Source organism: Coloeus monedula, assembly GCF_965178545.1.
Source record: "Coloeus monedula genome assembly, contig: HAP1_SCAFFOLD_150, whole genome shotgun sequence".
In the NCBI taxonomy this organism is placed as follows: Eukaryota; Metazoa; Chordata; class Aves; order Passeriformes; family Corvidae; genus Coloeus; species Coloeus monedula.
Window position 1 is genome coordinate 27,952 of NW_028120762.1, and position 6,949 is coordinate 34,900.

Genomic DNA, 6,949 nt, shown 5'->3' on the forward strand with positions numbered 1-6,949 from the left:
GCAATCAGAGCAGAAATAGGAAATGCAGGAGTCTTGGATTCCACAGTGGGATTAACTTCCCTTTTCTGCTCTCTTTCAGGACAGGAAAAACCACTGAACTCGCCCCATCTTTGGGACCAAGAGCTTTGGTGCTGGAGTAGGCAAAGCCAGCTAGGGCCCCCCTTGTCCTGCCCATGGTGTGGGTCAGGGACAGGCTCCTCTTCTCCTCTGCGCTGGGATGAACTGCCTAGGGAATGCTATTTCTGACAGCCCGGTCCTAGCCGTGGCTACTGGAAATGGGCAGAGGTGAAGAGGCAAGTGCCAGAGTTGCTTGGGGATGATGGAATTGTGGTGTTTGGCTGTGCCCAGAGGGGCAGGTTGGGCATTTCTGTGTGTCTGAGGACCGGTTTGGGTGCTGGGGAGCCCGGGGAGCCGAGCTCTCAGTGCATTCCCAGCTCACCCGGGGGTGGGAGCTGGTGCAGGGCTGGGTGACAGCCTCGGGTCGGGCTCGGGGCAGGCCCTGGCCCCGGCACAGACACGCTGGGGTGGTTTGGGGCCGCTTGGGGAGCCGTGGGAGGAAAATGAGGGATGGTGCTGGGCAGAGCGATCGGCCTGTGCTCGTGTCAGCGCAGCCGTGCAGGGCACTGGGATCTGGGTAAAACACCGGCTCTCCTGGTGTTCAGGGAAGCAAGGTCTGTATTTATCCATACATATTTATCCCTACATATTTATCCCTACATATTTATCCCTATATTTATCCATGGATTATCCATATATGTTTATCCATATACATTTATCCATATTTTTATCCACGTATTTACCCATGAATTTATCCCTATATTTACCCATGTATTTACCCAGGTATTTTATGAACACTCAAGTGCCATATCCATGTATTTTATGAGCACTTCCAGGGTTGGTGACTCCACCACTGCCCTGGGCAGCTGTTCCAGCGCTGGACAACCCTTCCCATGCTGGGCCAGGAGATGGATTCTGGAAATGCAGACTCTGAGGAGCTGGGGATTAAGGCAGCATTGGATTCCTTTATTCTCCCAGAAGGATAAAGGAGATTTATCCCCAGACGAACCAGAGGTGATCACACTGAGGTCATTAGTGGGATTTCTTCCTTACTCCCACAAATACCCACTGGGGTGACAGAGTTCCCTACAAGGGCGGTGTTGGAAGGAGCTGCTGGAATGTTTTGCTGTTTATTGGGATCCACAGGATGTTTGGTGTCTCTCAGAGCTGTTCCAGGCTTTCCACAGACCCAAACGCTCCTCACACTTCTCCTCAGAGTAGAGAGGTTTCCCAGAGTGCTGGTTTTTAATTTCAGATGCTGGGATAACGACACGGCTTCAGGAGGCAGGAGACTCATTGTGCTGTGCCTCAGTCCAGGCAGGGACAACCCCCAGCTAATAAAAACCTCTTTAAAGCACAAAAAGTCCCATTAAACTGATATTATAAAGGCTGCAAATTGAAGCAGGCCTCAATCAGAAAGCAGCAGAATTTAATTCCCCCCCCTTGCCCATTTGCATGATGATCTCCTTCCTAATTGCCCATCTACGCTTTTCCCACAGAAGTGCTGTCCCGAGGTTGGAGATGGTTCCAGCTTTATGGAGCTTTGATCTTTATCTGGTTTTACTTTTTACAGAGCACAGAACCCGAGAGTGGCAGCTGCTTTCCTCTTGTTCCTCCTGTGGCAGTGAACTGCTCTTCCCGAGGACGGCTGCAGGAATTCTCAGACAGCAGAACGTATGGAATGCCAGGCACGCTACAGAATTCCAGTGGGAGCAGCAGGAACTTCTGTTCTTTACTGGCAGGGCTGTGCCATGAAGGGGAGCTCGGAGATATTGGTCAGCTCAGGGAATGAGCCTGGCTTATGGTAAGGAAATTCACTGTGCAGTTACTTCGGGCCCTTCTCCTTCTCCTCCTTCTCCTCCTTCTCCTCCTTCTCCTCCTTCTCCTCCTCCTTCTCCTCCTCCTTCTCCTCCTCCTTCTCCTCCTCCTCCTCCTTCTCCTTCTCCTTCTCCTTCTCCTTCTCCTCCTTCTCCTCCTTCTCCTCCTTCTCCTCCTTCTCCTCCTTCTCCTCCTTCTCCTCCTTCTCCTCCTTCTCCTCCTTCTCCTCCTTCTCCTCCTTCTCCTCCTTCTCCTCCTTCTCCTCCTTCTCCTCCTTCTCCTCCTTCTCCTCCTTCTCCTCCTTCTCCTCCTTCTCCTCCTTCTCCTCCTTCTCCTCCTTCTCCTCCTTCTCCTCCTTCTCCTCCTTCTCCTCCTTCTCCTCCTTCTCCTCCTTCTCCTCCTTCTCCTCCTTCTCCTCCTTCTCCTCCTTCTCCTCCTTCTCCTCCTTCTCCTTCTCCCTCTCTTCCCAACACCAGTTCCAGACCTCAGTATAATCCATGTTCCCACAGCCTGACCTTGCAGTTTTCCCAGTTTAGCAGCCCCAGCCACACTTGCAGCCTCTCTGTCTGGACTTTGTCTTGCTGAAATCTCCCTTTGTTGATCCTTTGCTGCCTCACCTTTTATCCAGCAATAACGTGCAGTGGGTGGAAGCTTCTCAGAATTCCCTCCCTGTTCCACTGGAAACATTCCCAAGTGGAAGCAGCTGCACTGCCCATCAGCACTTGCCTGCTTTTAGGGGTGGTTGAGGCATGAAGGATGCAACAAATGGAGTTGGCTCCAAGGGGATGAAATGCTCCCCCTGAGGCTGCTCAGAGAGCTGGAGCTGAGGAATCCGGGTGGGAATCACTGCAGGAAAAAGGAAGGAAAAGAGAGCAGAGGAGCAGGGATGCAATTCCAACCTCTCCAAGGACTGGGATGGGCACATTCACCAACACCATTTAATCTAGACACGATTTCTTCTTTGCCTCTGGCTGCCAGGAGCAGCATGAGCAGTTTAATGAGTTTAAATAGTGAATAGTTTAATTAGCTGGAAGAGACTGGATCAATAGCTGCTTAAACAAACAACTGGATCCCTGTTTCCAAGCTTGGATGTAGTTTTGGAAGGTTCCTGGCAGTTTGGCAGGGATTAGTGATGCTGAGAATGTGCTTTTTTGTGGGTTTGGGGCTTTTACTCCTGTTCACGTGGCTGCTCTTTTTCTTGTTGAGTGGAAAACAGGAGGGAAAGAGCAACGATGGAAGGAATTCCACTCTTGCTGCTTCAAGGGATGGATCAGGAAGGGAACAGGCTGCAGGGAATTTGGAGTGCAAACTGAGATCTCTCCGATATTTTCGGCTCAGTCAGTCCATCAGTGCTTGGTGGCTGTTTAGGCCACGTGCAAGGTGAATGATGGTGCACATGGCAGAGCTGCTGGTGGCTCCTTCCCCTGCCCGGCTGTCAGTCGCCCTGCAGGGTGCTGGAGCAGCGTGCCAGAGGCCGTGGATCCTATGGATCCCATGGATCCCAGGGGCGTGATCAGGAGCCTGGGCCTGCTGGCCACTCCTTGCTCTCTCTTACCCTGATTTTTCAGCTCTGCAGCGAATCCAGCTTGAGTTTTTCAACCCCCTAGAAAACCCAGGGACCTTTCATGTCTGTTCTCAGATCTGGGATTTAAATCCAGCCCTTATCAAAGCACCCCGTGACCAGGCAGGCCCTGAATCCCAGCAGGGATCTGATAAAGAGGGACCTGACATCCTAAAGAAACCCTTTGAAATCCTGCTGGGATTGATTTGTATCCATAATGGAGCCCCGAGCTCTCTGCCAGGGAGAGATGAAGCTGCTCCCTTGCTTTATTATCCTCAGGCCCTTCCCAGCTTTGAGGGAAATTCAGTCCCTCTTCAAGCCCCAAAATCATGGAAAAGCTCCTTTGTATCCTCTCCACAGCCCCTACGTGGATTAATCAACTTTATATTTGATATGGTGTCATTCTCCTTTTTTTTCCATGGCTAAAACTCCACGGTGAGCAATCAGAGCAGAAATAGGAAATGCAGGAGTCTTGGATTCCACAGTGGGATTAACTTCCCTTTTCTGCTCTCTTTCAGGACAGGAAAAACCACTGAACTCGCCCCATCTTTGGGACCAAGAGCTTTGGTGCTGGAGTAGGCAAAGCCAGCTAGGGCCCCCCTTGTCCTGCCCATGGTGTGGGTCAGGGACAGGCTCCTCTTCTCCTCTGTGCTGGGATGAACTGCCTAGGGAATGCTATTTCTGACAGCCCGGTCCCAGCCCCGGCTACTGGAAATGGGCGGAGGTGAAGAGGCAAGTGCCAGAGTTGCTTGGGGATGATGGAATTGTGGTGTTTGGCTGTGCCCAGAGGGGCAGGTTGGGCATTTCTGTGTGTCTGAGGACTGGTTTGGGTGCTGGGGAGCCCGGGGAGCCGAGCTCTCAGTGCATTCCCAGCTCACCCGGGGGTGGGAGCTGGTGCAGGGCTGGGTGACAGCCTCTGGTCGGGCTCGGGGCAGGCCCTGGCCCCGGCACAGACACGCTGGGGTGGTTTGGGGCCGCTTGGGGAGCAATGGGAAGAAAATGAGGGATGGTGCTGGGCGGAGCGATCGGCCTGTGCTCGTGTCAGCGCAGCCGTGCAGGGCACTGGGATCTGGGTAAAGCACCGGCTCTCCTGGTGTTCAGGGATGCAAGGTCTGAGGGACCGGATTTACTTGGGGTTTTCCAGGACAGCAGGAAGAAGAGGAAATGTGGTGCCAGAGGTGCGTCCCATCAGGTTGCAGTTCCCTCTTTCCCATTTCCATTTCCTCCTCAGTGCGGGTGTCCCCTGCAGCCCATGAGCACGGGGCCGGTGACAACTCCCTGTCTGTAGAGAGATTCCTTATGGAACAAGGGCAGATGACACTTGTGTGAGGCTTACGACTGTTAGAATTAGACCGGGATGGGTTTAAGGAAAACTAGAATCGTGTGTTAATCTTACTGGTCAATGAACAAATAGAATCCACACTTCTATAAGAAAAAATAGAGTGTATGGAGCATATAGAAGAAGCTGTTTTTGCCTGCTGCTGCTGCTTGGCTGTATCATGTAACCCCATTCGAACTCTGCCTTCAAGACAGCTGTGAGACCGTGAAATAAAGAACTCAGCAGAACAGCAGCCTCCTCTGCTCTTTCACCCTGGTCCGAGAAGGAGGGGTACCCTGTCAAAGGCTCAACACTTGCCTTTCTGACTTTGTTTCTAAATTTCTACCTTTCTAATTTTGTTTGTTTCTAATTTTTTTGTTTGTTTGTTTCTAACTTTGTTTGTTTTCAACTTTCTCCCTTTAGAAATTTGTTTGTTTCTTGTATTTTACCTCTTTGTTTGTTTCTAAATTTCTGCCGTTGTAACTTTGTTTCTAACTTTCTACTTTTAAAATTTCATTTGTTTTTAACTTTTTACCATTCCTCCCAGCGAGGGCTGTGTGCAGAATACTAAAACCTGTTAAGTTCTTCACTTTTACGTCTATAGGCAAATGCTACTGATTTAGATGTAAATTCATTTTGAAATGAGCCAGCCCTCTCTGTCTACTCTGTCGCATACAGCAATATAAGAAGCTGGGAATAGAGATCCGCAGGTTTTGAGAATAAGGAGCCGGCGTTTTTCTGTAGGAAGGAAAGCAGCAAGCGCCTGGCCGCAGGAGCCGAGACGCTCGGGCTGCAGGAGCTGCAGAGCGCCCGGAGCCGGCTTTTCCCTGTGCTCTGTGCCTGCCCCCGGGCTGAGCTGGGCGGCGCTGCTGCCGCCCGGTGCCGGCTGAGCCGAGAGGGCGGCGGCCTCGGTGGCTGCCGAGCGTGGCAAGGAGCGGGAGCGAGCGGGGCCGGGTCTGTCAGCGGAGGGGAGGGGCGAAGGGCGGTTCGCAGCGCCAAGGGACACGGCCGTGCGTGAGCGGGGCCACAGCTATGGAAAGGAGCGGGCGCCGTGCGGGGCGGTGACCGCGGGGAATGACAGCGCGGGGGGCGGCCCGGCGGGGCCGGTTTTGTCGGGCAGCAGAGGCGCGGTCGCAGCGCGACCCGGGCGGGAGGCACCGGGCGGGCACGGTCGGAATCGAGCCGCCCGCGTGTCGCTCTCAAGGAGGCGGCTCGGAAAGGAAGGCGCAGTTCCGCGCTCTCGGGACGGCGTTAAGTGACGTTTTAATTAGAATATGACAGTATTTATTTTATTTTATTATTTTATTATCTGCCAGGACCTTGCAGAGGGTGGTTTACACTTCCGCCACACTCAAGATGGCGGACGCAGTAGGCCCCCTGCGAGAGGTGTCCCTGCCGATGCCTGCCGCGCTGGTCGCGGAGCCGTCGCCCGCCTCCGGCGCGGCTGACCCCGCCAGCCGTGTCCTCGCACCGGGAAGCACGGCGGAAAATCGCGCGGAAAGCGCGGGGCCGGCGTCGGAGTCCGGGCCGGATTCAGGCAGCCGACTAGACAGAAGCCCTTGTGAGGGGCGGCGGGGGCCCCAAGTGTACCACACTAAAGATGGCGGCTCGACCGGAAGTGGCTTCTGCCAGCACCCAAGATGGCGGCGAAGGGCGGAAGTGTCGTCACTGCCACACTAAAGATGGCGGTCGTGTGCACTGTTTTCTGACCTTCTCAATATGGCGGCAGGGAAGGCCCCCCCAAGCTGCGTCTATTCGGCTGCCTGAACGCGACGCCGACGCCGACGCCAGCCCAGCGCTTGCGCGCAATTTTCTGAGGCGTTTCCCGCTACGCGGACACCGACTGTGGGGTCAGCGGCGCCTGGGGCAGGCGGGAGCGTTCAGGCAGTCGAATAGACGGAGCGGGGGGGGGGGGGGGGTCCTTCCGGCCGCCATTTTGAGAAGGTCGAATAGCCACATCGGTGCGGTACCGGTGACTTCCGCCCTTCCTCGCCGGGAGCGGCAATGGCGGGGAGCCCGGGGAGCAGCGCTGCCGGGCCGGGGGCACCGGGGCGGGTGCTCCGGGCTCGGAGGTGAGCGGGGAACGGGGACAGCCCCGAGCGGACGGTGGGGGCCGCGGGGGATCGGTATTCCGGCCCAGGGATGAGTGTTCCGGCACAGGGGTGGCTGTCCCGGCACAGGGATGCGTTCCTGGA